This window comes from Bos grunniens, chromosome 4 (assembly GCF_055505025.1).
Source record: "Bos grunniens cultivar Pamir isolate PY7600 chromosome 4, Bosgru_T2T1.0, whole genome shotgun sequence".
NCBI lineage: Eukaryota > Metazoa > Chordata > Mammalia > Artiodactyla > Bovidae > Bos > Bos grunniens.
This window is the reverse complement of record NC_141168.1, coordinates 59871795-59887719: the sequence shown is the minus strand read 5'-3', so window position 1 is coordinate 59887719 and position 15925 is coordinate 59871795. Positions and strand designations below refer to the sequence as shown.

The 15925-nt window shown below is 42.1% G+C and overlaps 1 protein-coding gene across 7 annotated transcripts in view; it reads left to right on the top strand.

Annotated features, from left to right (window-relative positions):
• ELMO1 (engulfment and cell motility 1) overlaps positions 1 to 15925 on the top strand; it is a 585897-nt gene that overhangs the window by 441294 nt on the left and 128678 nt on the right. The window contains exon 1 of one of the 7 annotated variants that reach the window (XM_086398487.1): positions 4017 to 4617. The exons of the other annotated variants lie outside the window; for them this stretch is intronic. The gene's annotated coding sequence lies outside the window, so the exon portion shown is untranslated. Of the gene's footprint in view, positions 1 to 4016; positions 4618 to 15925 lie in introns of those variants that run through there. 7 annotated transcript variants of the gene reach the window in all.

Below are 15925 nucleotides of genomic sequence, written 5' to 3'. Positions count from 1 at the left end.
CTAACTTTTGAATAGAGGAGGGGGTAGATCAGACTGAGGAGAAGGCAATGGCACCCCACTCCAGTACCCTTGCCTGGAAAATCCCATGGACGGAGGAGCCTGGTGGGCTGCAGTCCATGGGGTCGCTAAGAGTCAGACATGACTGAGCGACTTCACTTTCACTTTTCACTTTCATGCATTGGAGAAGGAAATTGCAACCCACTCCAGTGTTCTTGCCTGGAGAATCCCAGGGACGGGGGAGCCTGGTGGGCTGCCGTCTATGGGGTCGCACAGAGTCGGACACGACTGAAGCGACTAAGCAGCAGATCAGACTGAAGGCCAAAAATCGTTCTCTGTTGTCTTTGCAAATTTTGTCTTAAAAAATGAATTTTCTAGAAAAAAATTACCCAAAGAAAAGTTATGACAGTTCTTAGCATTTTACCATCTGAGCCACCAGATAAAAGAATCTGCCTGCAATGTGGGAGACATGGGTTTGATCCCTGGGTCAGGAAGATCCCCTGGAGAAGGAAATGACACCCACTCCAGTACTCTTGCCTGGAGAATCCCATGGGCAGAGGAGCCTGGCAGGCTACAGTCCATGGGGTCACAAAGAGTCAGACATGACTGAGCAACTAAAACACTTTCATATCATTCAGGTAATATGAGCTCTACCTGTCTTCTTGCTGGCAAGTCTGATAGCATCTCTAACTACCTGGTAAATCTGGTCTTCAGGAGCTTACATGCTATTTCTTCAGATACCTGCTCACCAGCAAGTATCGTTGTTGTTTTTCAGTCACTCTGTCATGTTTGAGTCTTTGCAACCCCATGGACTGCAGCATAACAGGCTCCCCTGTCCTTCACCATCTCCCAGAGTTTGCTCAAACTCATGTCCATTGAGTCGGTGATGCCATCCAACCATCTCATTCTCTGTTATCCCCTTCTCCTCCCACCTTCAATCTATCCCAGCATCAGGGTCTTTTCCAATGAGTCAGTGTTTCACATCAGGTGGCCAAAGTATTGGAGCTTCAGCTTCAGCATCAGTCTTTCCAATGAATATTCAGGACTGATTCCTTTAGGATTAACTGGTTTGAACTCTTCGCTATCCAAGAGACTCGAAGAGAATGGCAAATCACTTTAGCATTCTTGCTTTGAAAAACCCATGAACAGTATGAAAAGGCAAAAAGATATGACACTGAAAGATGAATTCCTTCACCACCAGCAGAGCTGCTGAGCCCCAAACTGTGCTATGTATGGTACCTACTCTCAACTCAGAAATTGATAGTCAAAGGAATGGGATTTTGTTCTGATGTAAAGGGATTCTTTGGGTTGGCTTGGAGTAGTGAGACCCACCCCCATTCTCAAACACACACACACACACATGCCATTCTCCATTTTATGCATTAAAGATTAATTTAGGATTAGTCTTTTTTTTTCTCCTTATTTTAACCCCTCTTGCAGTGATTGTCAAGCTGTGGTGTATACGAGAATCCCCTGGAGAGCTTGGGAAAACATTCCTAGATTCCACTCCTAAGATCGTAGGTTAGGAGGGATACAGTGGGATCCTAGGAACCCGCATTTGGCCGAGAGCTCCAGGTAATTCTGATCCAGGTGGTCCCTGTAGATCTCTTTTAAAGAAACCGGAGCTGGAATCTTTGGGTTCACATCCAGCTCTGCTGCTTTTTATCTTGGTAACCTTACTTAACTTCCTTAAACTTCCATTTCCTCACACTGTTATAATAGGGACCATAATAATACTTCACTGGGTTGTTGTAAGACTTAAATTGGTTAATCCAGATGGAGTGCTACCCAGACTATTAACTCGTAAATGTTAGCTAGGTCAGTTCAACATGTTATGCACGCCTTGAAATCAGCTATGTCAATTAGACTGTTAACTTGTTGTTGAGATTAACTGGGGAATATATTGAGTTACGTAGGTGTGTTGAGGGATGAAGTCAGGGAGTCACTGAGTGAAGTATTTCAGTGGCTTGTCATTGTGATAGGATAAAAACCAACTCCGAGACATGATCTCTGAGACCCTGCAGATCTGGCCTCTGCTTGCTGTCTGGGTTCATCTCACACTGCCCTTTTAATCATTTTCTCTCTGATCAGTCACATTTGGCTTGTTTCAGGTTTTCAGAGCTGTCACCCTCCCTCGTAGGCAGTGTGTGTCTAGGAAGGCCCTTTGTATGTATTATTCCTTATGTCTGAAACACTGTTCCCCTTGCTTTCAACTCATTACCTTCTACTCTTCCTTTAGATCTTAGATATCTCTTCCTCCGAAGTATTCTGCCTTACCTCACTACGTTCAGTCTTTTTATTATTTGTGCCCATAGCACACAGCTCTCCTTCATCCTCCTTATGAAAGTTACATTCTAATATCTTTTGTGTCTCTGCTAGGGTCATTGTGCTGTAAGGCACAACACGTGCTAGCTTGTTTTGTCATGAGCACAATTACTTTTGGCACATAAACACTCACTAAATATTTGTTAAACAAATGATTCAATTTTTATTAAATTTCCAACCAGGGAAGAAGACCTGGTTGGAATGACATGTTTCTGCATAAAAACAATAGCAATTTGGATAATCTCAGGAGGGTGAGAGGGCAATGCGCAGGTGTCCCCATGGCAGAGGAAGATAGACAGGGGAACTTAGAAAGGTTCCAGAAAGGTGGTAGAGGAAATCTGAGATATGCATGACCCCGGAGTGTTGAGGTAGTCTGGACAGAGCTGAGAAAGACTGCTGGGTGCCTGAGAGGCAGAACCTGGGTGAGAATTCCTTCCCAAGCTCACAGTGGCACAAAGAAACAAAATGGAAAGCCAGGACTCAGATTCGTGAAAGAGCAAATGTAACATCAAGACCACTGGGCCAGAGCTGAGCACTTGGAGACAGATGGTTTGGACCAAGAGTCGTTAAGGAATAAAGGAGGTCCAGGGCTCCTGTTGCTTGTTAGACACTGTCTGTGTGGTAGTGAATAATTCACCTTGGCTCCAAGAGCAAGAGACTTTAGCCCTCTAGGAAGCCTGGCCAGTGTCATTAATGGTTTGAGGTCACCAGGCTTATAGAGACTGTTAAGAAAGAAAAGATTCTCCTTAAGATTCATGATGATGGGACAGAAAATAATTTCTTTCTCTCTAACTTAAGCCAGAATTATAACATTCTTTGACACTTGCCATTTTCCATCAGTTTCTGTAGAATTCCATCATGTCAAGGGCTTCCCGCAGACCCAGGTGTGAGATCACCTGGGTTTGACCAGACCAAGCAGCCATTCATTGCTCAGTGGCGGCCCCTGCTGTTATAGAGAAATATAACAGCATATCTAAAGTGACTAACTGGTCATGCAACCAGAATTTGGAGCATGCAAAGGGAGGAGTTAGAGGGGATGTAAAGGGGCTGAGGAAATCCCCGGGAGGAGCCCCAGCGTTCAGGGTACCTTGGTGAGGTGCTAATGCAAAGAAGTTGAACTTAAGGGTTTGTGCAAGCTTTCTTCCACAAGCACCTGGTTTCGTCTCTTCATTCCAGAGGTTTGCTAGGAACCACCACAGTGCCCTCGAGAAATGCCACTGAAAACTTTTATTTGAGGGCTTTTAGCACTGTTAGATGACAAATATTTTAAAAGATACTCCACTCATTCTATAGGTGACTTACAGTACATTTTAATGAGAGGTGGAGGCTCAGGAGGGGCTGTGTGTGTTTGTTTACATCCTGAGTATGAATCAGAGGATGAATCCTCTCGGGGGAGCCCTGCTGGGATGCACTCTTGCATAAACGCATTTCTGGGTATGTGAGCACCCCTGGCGTGTTGGTACTGTGTGTACAGAGTGAGGCTGTTACATGACATTTCTGGACAAAAACTGTATGTGAAGAAAAGGAGGGAGAAAGCAAACTCACAATCAAATGAAAGTAGGGAGGGGGCAGAGATGAGATTGCAGTTAGATTGTGGGTCTGGCAGCAGATGTTCTACACGAATCCAACTTGCTGCAGCCAGTCTGTTTCCATGGCAACAGAATCAGTAATTATTGAGCCTGGGAGCTCCCCCCTCCTTTCTCCCAACAAGGTGGAGGCTGATGAATATGAACTATCTCCAGCCCACCACTAGCTCTTTCTTCTTCCTCCTTTTCTTTTGTTTTTAGTTCTTTACAAGAAAAGGGGGAGTGCTGAGGAATACCAAGAAGAGGAGGTATCTCTTTATTGATAGAAGAGCATAGGGCACTAAAATTAAATGAAGTTATTGTTTTCTCTTGTGGTGCTATAAGAGAAAAGCTCTCCCTCGAAAAGCCGATGATCTCTGAAGATGCTAAATAAATGAGCAGGAGTTTCCCTGAAATGGAGGCTCCCTTTGATTGGCTGATCTTTCTGCAACTTCTGCCAATCAGAGCACCCCTGGGTTCCAGCTCCATAAACATAAGCAGAGCTACATGCTTATTTTTCTGGACTTGAAGTGTATACCATTCAAAGGTGTGCGGCGGGTCTCCATTCACATGGCTCAACTGGAAATCTATTTTGTGAACAAGCTCACTCAGGAACCGTCCAGTATTTCAGCACTTTGTTCTTCTGGAGGTCGACTTTAAGTCATTTGGTGGCAACTGCAGCTTAGAAGCAGCATCTGTAGTTGGGGAAAGATGGACTTACGGGGGCTTGGTGAGTAAACCTCAGTCTTACACATCTGTGCGCTGGTATTAGCAGCCTGAGCTAAAATGTAGCTTTGTCTTATTGTCTGCCAAGAAAACGGTGAATTGGAACAAGCACATGGAGGAATCAGCACTCTAGGCTAGGGTTCCCATGATGTGTGAGCCTCTGTATTCCAAAGACTGCATGCATCGCTCGGGTATGATGGGGTTTGTAGTTGACTGTGTGTTTTACTGGGATGTTGGTTTGTCTTGCTAGGATCAGTGTGAGGAGTGGAGTTTTACTTTATCTTCCTGGGCACGAATCCATTTCAAAAGAGGAAGCTTTTAAAACTAAATTTATGAGAGTCAATCCTGTGCATGGCTGGGAGGAGAGAGAAGGGTGCAGGCACGGACCTGAGCTGCGAGCTGCTTGATTGTGTTGCCGGTGTTTGCGTTGTGAAGAGAGATGTTATTACAATGGTTTGTCAAACACTTCTTCAGACCCTCAGCCAGAGAAAGAAGCATCTCTGCTGGGTGCACTGCCGTTCTTGCTCGGGAAGTATGCAACTGAGCTAGGTCGGGTCCCTTTCTTCGTTCATGAAATCGGTCTCCAAATTGAAATATATTCTCTCTCTTTTTAAAAAATTAATTGCAGAAAGAGTTAGAGTGCAGTCAGAGAGATTCCGGCTGTCAAGAAGCATGCTTCTAAATGACTCTGTTTTGCATCCTTTGAAACCAGAGAAGGTTTGCAAAGTTGAATTCAAGGATTGGCTCTTTGCCAGAGAACCGATGCTCTGAGCTAGTGCTCTGTTCCCTGGGGTTTAATTTTCTGACACTGGTGATGAAATTTTCAATTTTGTTGAGTAGAAAAAGGAGGAATAAGAAAGCAGTGCTGTAAACAGGCAATGGAGGGGCTGTGTGTGAAAGGAGAAACTCTTTGCCTTTAGGGACGCTTCTAGCTGCAAACTTAAATATATATGTGGTGAAATGGAACTCAAGCACTATCCTCAGCAGTAGGATGTAGGATTCCAGGGGAACTACAGTCTTTCCGAATGTGGAGAGAAGAGGCATTGCCTTTGGTTTGGGTGCAGAGAGTGGAAGCTGAACTTGGGGCTTCCAGCTCTACCTAATAAGCCTCTCCCCAGCATCTCTGTTGATATTGAAGCTTCATTACTGTGACTTTTTTTTAATGCGATCTCCCGCGTTATGTACCAGGGAGACTGACAGCACACTTGACATCTTCTGTTTACAGTCCACTTGGGTTCAGATAACAGAGAGAAACAAAGAGAAAAAAGCATTATCAAGATGCGTGTAAAGTAGTCATATATGGGAAGTCTCATTGGCTTGTCCTTTAAAACAAGGTCCTATTGACAGAAGAGCGTTGTAGGTCTTCACGTGGCTCTAGAATGGAATTTGCTGTGTCCTAAATGGATTCAGTGATGAACCGGTAAAGAAACAAAAGAGTAGGAAGGTTTTGCCTGTAGAAAACTTGAAAACAGAGCGAGGGTGATTGGGTGTTTAGGAAAGATCTTCGGCTTTTGTGACTGGTAAAGAGATAGGGTTAACTCTCTGGAGAACATGGAGAGTTTCCCAGCTCCGCGTGCCTGCATCCCACACGGGAAACCTGGCTGCTCCAGGTCCGCGTCTTGTCTGTTAACTGAAGCTCTCTAGAAATGAAGGCTGTCCTGTGATCCCAAGCTGCTCAGGATGGTGTGCTGATCGAGAATTCCACCTGATTGGAGGCGAGTGTGAGCATCTCTCTGCTGCATCTCACTACCCCGTACACCTCAGTATAGGCACAATTTGGAGGAAGTCTGGTTTCTAGAGGCTCTGCATTAAGTGCCCGTCACCTCATTAGAATGACCCTCCATCCTCTTTTGACCTCTTCTCTCCCCCTCTAGTGTCATTTGACATGAGCGGAGTGCTGGCACCTGTTGGCACGAATGAGAGAAAAAAATAGCCTTTTATGGAAGCAGTCAAAATGTAAAAAAAAAGAATAAGAGTAGTTATTAGCCTATTTTTTGTCATGGAAGTCTAAGAGTTTGAAAGCTATGAAACTCTCCCCTGGCTTAAGAAAATACCTTTATGCCGAATCTCATAACATTTTGGGGACAGCCCATTTCAGGGTCAAGTAAGATCTCTGCCCTATGTGACTAGCCAAGAATTTATTATGCGCTCATGTTCATTGTCTCCTTTTTGCAAATGGGTCCACTATGTACTGCTACAGCCAGGTCTACTCAGCGTCTGGCTTAAGCAATGATTTCGGTATCTGAATGAGACCCTGGATGTTCTCACCTAAGATCTGTATTAAAAAGTTTTGGAAATCATTATAGATCATGGTGGTTTTCTCACTCCTGAGCTTAGAGGGTTGGTGAAGCTAGAATTATGGGACTTGAAAATGTTCTTTCAAGGACCAGAATTAATTGCATGTTTGTAACTGTTTAGTTTGCTCTTGGAAGAGAAGGCTTCTTCCCACTACCTCTTCTTGGAATTTGTAGGATGTAGGACATATTAGAAGGTTAAATGTAGAGACTTCCTTGATGGTACAATGGCTGAGACTCCACACTCCCAATGCAGGAGACCTGGTTCGATTCCTGATCAGGGAACTAGATCCTACATGTTGCAAATAAGAGTTTGCATGCTGCAACTAAGACCCAGAATAACCAAATATATAAATAAATATTTTTTAAAAAATAAAGATAAATATAAAGACCAAAAAGTGAATTCCCTTAGATTTTTAAGTGACTATCAGAGTTTCCCAACATTAAGTCAGAGTGAATATAAGTACATTGAATCTAATTCCTGAAATTTAGCATTAAGTTGGAATGATAAGATTCCTCAGTTCTCCCAGCAGTTGGAATAAAATCAATTACAACAGGGGTAGTTAACCTGCCTTGAGCATTAAGTGTGTGCCAGGCACTGTTCAATATATTTTATGCAGATGTAATAGCTCAACGAATCTTTATAGCAGCCCAGCAGAACTACTTGTATTCCTTACTTCCTAAGTGAGGAGATGGAGTCACCAAAAATGTAAAGAACTTGTTTTCGTTTATCCAGCTAGAAACTGGCAAGTGCTTGGTGTTTTCACACACATTGATTTACCACAATGCTGAATTTATGGGTGGACGGAGCCCAGGTGGGTAGAGGAAGGCAGTCTCCTAGGTCATCTAGTCTGACTAGTGGAGTCAGACCCCAGGGAGTTGAATTAAAGAGTCATTGCAATAATTAAAGTCAAATTAGAAAGGCATTGTGGGGTAGTTGAGTAAATTATTAATAATACCATTTAAGAAAAAAAATTTGAACTAAGTAAAAACCTGTCACCAAAATGCTGCATTTGTTCAACCCCACCACCACACCGTGTTCCTGTATGGTGTGCCACCTTATTCTGCAGAGTATTTATTTGACTGGTATTAACTGGGTCAATTTCTATATGAAACCAGCTCCTCCTGGGCCATATGTGAGAGGTGGGAGGTCACTCTTTCCATAGCTGCCCTTTGCTTGCATTTGCCAGGAATGGTTTGCAGTTGCCATAGCAATGGTGAGGGTTGTTAAGGGCCACAACAATAGAGCAGCCAGGGTGTGCTGTGGGAATCACCAGGGCTACCATGCTTTCTGAAGACTTGGCAAACAGGAGTGATGGCCCCAACTCAGAAAGATTCCAGGTAGTGACAGAGGACAAACAAAGACGAAGCAACTGAAAGGTCAAGATTAGGCCTGGAAATCATCAAGTGACATAGATTTCAAAATATGCACCTCAGAGTTGCCATCATTGAGATAACTGGGGTAATGTGGAAGCGGGGTGAGTCTTCAGTTCCCACTTTAACCAGAGCATCTACATTCTATCTGTTTTGCAAACTGGCAATCTCCACTGAAGACTTACTAATGAAAAATGAAAGGAAAGGTTGGGTTCCTGAAAGGTTGGGTTCCTAGAAGGAAAAACAAAAATTATTGACCTCAAAATTTTCAGTTTGGCAGATAAAGAAATGAAAGACTGCAGCATAAAAGCAAGCTTACATTGCTATATGGAAAAGGAATCTGTAGGGGTCTTAATAGCAGCTTTTAAAAACATGGGTTATTTGTTATTCGTGTCTAATATTGTGCAGTTTCTAGTATTACACCAAGTATTAATTTGTGTGGGCTTCTCTGGTGGCTCAGACAGTAAAGAATCTGCCTGCAATGCAGGAAATGCAGGTTTGATCCCTAGGTCAAGAAGACCCCCTGGAGAAGGAAATGGCAACCCACTCCAGTATTCTTGCCTGGAGAATTGCATGGACATAGGAGCCTGGTGGGCTACAGTCCATGGGGTCACAAAAGAGTTGGACACGACAGCAACAGCAACAATTCATATGTGTAGAAGACACATTTAATAACCATTCAATAAACAATGTCCTCCAGAAACAATATGACAGATCTCTTTCTAGAGCAGCATTGTCTAGCGGGAATACAATGCAATTTATATAATTTTAATTTTTTTAGCAGTCACATTAAAAAAGTAAAAAGAAAAAAAAAACCAAACTCTAAATCTGTTCATTTTAATAAATTATATTATTTAACCCAATATGTCCAAAATATTATCCTTTCTATATCAAACTACAAAATTATTAACAAAATATTTATATTCAAGTTTTTCATGCTAAGTCTCTGAAGTCTGACATATATTTTACACTTACAGCACAACACAATTTGGAGACTGAATTTTCACGGGAAATCTGTATTTAGATTTCACAAAATTTACAGTTACAAAAGTAGATTCAGGAACAGAAGTTGTTCTAAACATACTTAGAAGTTTTCCAATAACTGAAGTATCAATTTTAAAATTTAAATTAGCTAAAATTAAATAAAATTTCAAATTTCTAAAACAAAAAATGCAAAACAAACAACAAAACACCTCAACTGCATAGTCTCATGAACCACATGTTTCAAGGTTCCCACGACCATGTGTGGTTCGTGGCTACTCCCCTGGACAGTGTAGTGGTGAACCCTCAGAGAATTCTCCTTATAAACTAGGTCAGTTACATTTCTCACTTACTCATCAGGCCATGGCACCTTGATCTCTTTTACCTCTATTAGGTATCAAGCAGGCTTGCCCTGCTAACAAAGAGAAAAACCATACATTAGTATTCACAGATGTGTTTACCTTTTGCCCTTAACCATTGTGTGTGTCACATCCAGCATATAGCTAAATCTGGTTGCTCCATTGCACTGTTTGGCATGGGGGAATTAAAAGGTGTGCCATTCTGCATTGCAGAAAGTCAATATGCCATCCGTGGCATTTTTCAGTCCTCAGATATCTTGGCCTTGCCACTCGCTGCACTTTGGCACTACTTCCTTCAACTTAATATGCTCAGGGAACATGAGTTTCATTTTAATAATAAGCTAAGCAAACCAGAATAAGAAGGTAACTTTGCTGCAGATAATTCTGTTTGCATAATTGAGGCTAAGGGATGATTTAACTGATGTCATCTTATTCAATTCTGCAAATTTTATTTATTTATAAAAGTTATTGAGGGCTTCCCCTGGCGGCTCAGTGGTAAAGAACCTGCCTGCCAATGCAGGAGACATGGGTTTGATCCCTGGGTCAGGAAGATCCCCTGGAGAAGGAAATGGCAACCCACTCCAGTATTCTTGCCTGGAGAATCCCATGGACAGAGGAGCCTGGTCGGCTACAGTCCATGGGGTCACAAAAGAGTCAGACACGACTTAGCGACTGAGCAACAACAACACATAAATTAATGACTGAATAGTGCCTACAATTAATTTGGTCTTAAGATCTTTACTTTCAACATCCTTATCTAAAGTTTTCTTTTTATAAATATAAAAGCAATCATGAAAACAGAATCAACCTCTTCAATAACTAGATCAAAATGATGCTACAAAGTCTTCATAGAAGTATCCAATTCCAGCCTCCTAAAGATATTCTGACATTGACAATTTCAGCCCAGTCTGCCAGTGGAAGGATAAAGCTCACTCCAAGCTTGGTGCTCTTAGGCCTTCCATTAGTAAAGAGCTCTTTTAGAAATAATAGAAAAAATTGAGAAAGGAAAAAAATGCCATACGGTTAAATACCATCCCTAGAAGTGGGGATGCCTTCTGGTTCAACTCCACCCATTTCTAGCGTGTTGGACAGAACTGCCAAGGAGAATGCCTTGTGCACTTAAGCACTTGACAAGTGTTGGTTGGGTGAAATTGTGTGAGTCCTTTGCAACTTCTTTCTTTCTATGACATGACTTAATCTTTTCGTTCTGAGACAACAGTGGCAAACCAAGTAGATTAAACCATAGGCAGTGTTGACTCTTGAGAGCAAGATGACTTGGTATGTGAATCTGCTGATATTTGGCCAAGCCAAGAGCTAATCCACTCAATCATGAATGAAAAGAAGTGCTGTGGGATTTCAGTAATTACAGAGACACTGGGAACTAGCTGTATGTTACATAAGTAAAATTATCATTACAGTAATTGCTTTTGCATTATCACAGGATTTTGAAGTTCACTAGCTTATTTCATCTAGAAAGTCAGGACTAGAAAACTATCATATAGAGGACAGAGCAGTAGTCTCGCATTGTCATCTCTACTTTAAGAATTAAATTTTACAAGTCACTTAACGCTTATGCTCCTCAGCATCTTCACATGGGTAAGGAGGAGTTTAGACCTGGTGACTTCCCGGGTCATGAATGTGTCAAGTTGGAAACATTCAGTCCTCGAGGGCCCATGCTCCATTGGTTACAGTAGTCTTTCCCATTGTACCCAGACAGAGCTTCAGAATCCTTCTTAACACAGCGCTAAGTCAGCCACTGCCAAAGGATCAGAATTGGCTTAAAGCTGAAACTGACTTTTCATCCTCTCCTAGGTCGCTTCATCAGCTCGGTGCCTTGTGTAAGACTTTGGAAAGGAACATACAGGGAATTATCATCAGTATGCAGGGTTTCAGCGATAAGGGAATGACAGTTCTTGCCTCAGCCCCTTGCTCAGCTGTTCCATGGAGGTGTTGCCATCTGACAGGGAGGGCTGCAGCCTGGCACTTCGGGAGCTCACTTCTCTCTTCCTTTGAGCTCTAAGTGATGAGGGACCTGTCAAGGAGAGCAGTTCACTGGCATCATTCCCAGACCTGGAAGCATAATGAAATAAAATTTCATTCTGACTTGGTTGGAATTCTTCTAGCTGAACATTTGAGATAGCATCTGGGACAATTCTAACATCCAATTGCCTGGTTGGAATGAAGCACCCATCAGCTATTGGCTTTCATTCAGTCAGAGCCTCTTGGGACAAATCATTTCTATCTAGAGCCAGCCCAGTCCAGAGGTCCCAGCAGGTGATGCAGAGCCTGCTCATGTCTAACGGGCCAGCAAAGTGAAATCTGCATTTCAGAAGCTTTATCATTTGCAAAAAGTGATTTCAAAGCAGGAAGCGTCTGAAAGTCACTGATGCTGGTACTCCCTCTAGACTTCTCAACATTAAGGCTTTAATTTGAGACTCAGGTTTGAGGGGTATTATGCTGGTACTGTCCACTGGTACTCTTTCTAGTACCCCCAAAGAGTGGGAGCAGGGCCACACCCCTCCAGCTATAGAGAGTGGTAGGGTTTGAGGGGCAAAAGCCTTCATTGACTCCATGAGCCAGGCTCAAATGCCTTTGCAAATTAGACCCAACAATCTTTGCAAAGACTGCCTTATGGACCATCCCTGTCCATTCTGAGTTTTCCAAGCACTGTGTAGATGATTATTTAACCTTTATGAATCCTAGTTTTCCTTATCTGTTAAAATAGAAGTAAAGATGCATAATTCACAGGGCTGTTGAATGAAAATTAGAGTGATGTCTGTGTGAGTGGTTAGTATGCTGTAATACACTACGTAAGGAGAAAACAGTATGATTATAGTCCTTGGGTAGAAGCCATTTACTTTTCATATCTCATAGAATATCTAGCTCAAAACTTTGGCTATGGAAGATTCTCTACTTGGACAACCAGGGTGCTTGCTGTCTGCTCTCAGGTCATTCTCCTTAAACCACAGGGGCTATCCCAGCTCTGCTAGTGCTGGAGGCCACCCAGAAGAGAGCACTGCCCTTAGAACCCCATTGTTCGTTGCTGAGTTGCTAAGTTGTATCCAACTCTTTTGTGACCACATGGACTGTAGCCCACAAGCCCACTGTAATTCATGGGGTTTCTCAGGCAAGAAGACTGAAGTGGGTTGTCACTTTCTTCTCCAGGGGATCTTTCTGACCCAGGGATCAAACTGGCATCTCCTGCATTGACAGACAGATTCTTTACCACTGAGCCACCAGGGAAGCACTTAGAACCAAAGCCCAAGATAAAAGTCCCAGCTTAGCCACTACTAAGATTTAGGTCTTGCCATGTTACCTCTCCAATTATTAGTATTTTCTTCCCTCACAGATAAAATATAAATATTATTTACACTAATCTGACATATAGAAATGTCTAAAGAACCAAAGAATTAACACTTTCCATGTGCTTTGTGAATTATGACATAAAGTATTACTATTATTATTTAAAATCTAATATCTCCTAACGACTCAGCCTTGTTTTTCTGAGGAAGGATAATTGGGAAGATGTTTCTGGAGGCAGAGTACCAGAAGCTCCAGGATGATGATGTATACTTTCCTGATTTTGGAAGCCAGTCAAGATCAAACGATATTGTGCTTCTAGGCAGATGCCTTGTGGCATTCAGGGATACTGTGAACTGCCATAAATAATTGGTGGTGTTTACATTTGTAAGTCAAGATGTTCTTGGGTCTCTGCAGATGGCCCATAAATCTTTCTGGATAGCCAAGTCTTAGCCATACAACACCAATTCTGTCCTTCTTCTTGAAAATATAATAAGCAGCTTTGAAAGCATGCATATTTTGAGTTCTTCTCTATGCAAGTTCTCAGACACTTCTTGATCGCTTTCTTCCCCTCCCCTACCCACCCTCTACCACCGCCAGCCATGAACTTAATACCCCTGAATTATACATTCTGTCAAGAGAGGAGGTGTGATTTCTTCCTTTGTAACATCTGGTGATCTGTTTATTGTATTCCCGTGGAAAAGACTCTGATGCTGGGAGGGATTGGGGGCAGGAGGAGAAGGGGACGACAGAGGATGAGATGGCTGGATGGCATCACTGACTCGATGGACGTGAGTCTGGGTGAACTCCAGGAGTTGGTGATGGACAGGGAGGCCTGGCGTGCTGCGATTCATGGGGTCGCAAAGAGTCAGACACGACTGAGCGACTGAACTGAACTGAACTGAACATCCTAGATCTTGAGGAAACCTGAGTCCCAGGATGTTAAATAAATTTCGTCTGGTGACAGCCTGGGGGTACTGGGGGTAGTTACCAGGGCTCTTCATCTGGACTCAGTGGTCCCATGGACGGGAAGGGGAACAGCACCATGCAGTTACGTTATTACAAGTAGAAAAAATGAGGCTCAGAGAAATTGATTGACTTGCTAATATGTCTCTGTTAACAAAGGACAGTGGCCACATCTGCTTGCTCTCTCAATTTATTCAACAATCAATACTTGCCGAATGCCTACTGTGTATGAATTCTAGGCCTTAGTATTATCTGTGAACATAGATAATCTATGACAATCTATGGATTATTCTGCATGGAGGTTTATTTTTAATGCAATCATTAGTGTCAAAATTGGAATTGCCTAAAATGCAGAAGCCATGATAAGAAAAATTTCTGACAGACAAGTTATTTATATATTCATTAATTCATTCATGCATTCACTTATGCATTTATTTCCATGCCCATTTGCATAAAGAATAAATATCTACTTTCAAAAATTGGGGCCTTGGAAGAACTATTTGAAAACAACTTGAAAGAAATCGATGAAAACAAATTGGCCAATAACTGTCCTTACCTTCTGCCTTCTTTTCTCCTGGTCTCTGTTTATGGCCTTGCTGGCACAGAGTTAGAAATGAACACAGAAGAAGATCTGAATTGTAAGAGCAAACACAAGAGCTGTGCACTCTTTTAGTTTTGCAAAACAACTTACAAGTTGAAATTTGGATGAACCAGATTTTTTTCACTTTACCAGAGGTTTCTGAACTGTTAGAATTGTCAAAGAAGAAATAATCCAGCTATGGTGATCAAGAACTGTGGCAACTCCATGTCTCCTGGGCAGAGGTATAAGTATGAGTGGGTAGGAAAATCTTTTAGCTCAATATCTGAGCACTATAGGTAACTATACAATAATCACACTGTGTGTAGCGAGCTATCATTTTCTTCCACCCCTGCTTAATTTATGTCCTTCATAAACTCACTCCCAGTCACTTGCTTCAAGGCCAGAGTAATGTTAGAAACATTTGTTTTGGTGGGCATATGAATTGTGCCTTTTCTATGCTAGGCACTTTACATATTCTTAGGTCCTTTTAATGGAATTTCTCAAACCTTTAAAAAAATATTTTCAGTGTAACTATTATTTTTAAATTACCACATGCCATGGTCTATCAGGATACAAGTTTTTACCAAAAGGTGCATCCCTGTATACTCAAAGGATGAATAGAAGTCGAGAATCCGGGAGGCTTTAGTGTGATTCTCAGTCTCCATCCTTTTTCCTAACATAGTTTCAGTATCGTGCTAACAGCAATGTTAAAAGACATTATATCCCCTTTTACAGGTAAGGGGATAGAGATGTAGAAGAGTTAGCTTATGATCCATCTAGTAAGTGGCAGTGAAAGTGAAAGTGTTAGTCCCTCAGTCGTGTCCTACTCTTTTCGACTCTCTGGACTATAGCCCACCAGGCTCCTCTGTCCATGAAATTCTCCAGGCACGCATACTGGAGTGGGTTGCCATTTTCTTCTCCAGGGGATCTTCCTGACCCAGGCATTCAACCCGGGTCTCCTGCATTGCAGGCAGATTCTTTACCATCTGAGCCACCAGGGAAGTAAGTGGAAGAATCCAGGTCTCTCTGGAAGTAAGTTCAAATCCAGGTCTCTCTGACTCCCAAGCTTCCTATATCAACTTGGAAGTCATATATATGTGGCTTCCAAGTTAACTTGAAAGTCACATATATATATATATATATATATATATATATGAGGCTTTCATATATGTATAAAACACATATATATGACTTCCAAGTTGACACACACACACACACACACACACACATATATATATTCTGTTTCAGAGAAGTACAATAGTATGATTAACAGCTAACATTTAAGCATAAAATTCTATTATGAAAAAAGTTTATGAGTAGAATCAAGATAGAATGGGAAAAATGGGAAGCAGGATGAGAATTTGAGTTCTAGGACAGAGGTTCACAAGTGACTCATGGGCCAAATCCAAGCCATGGCCTATTCTTGTAAATAAAATTTGGTTGGAATCTAGCCATGCC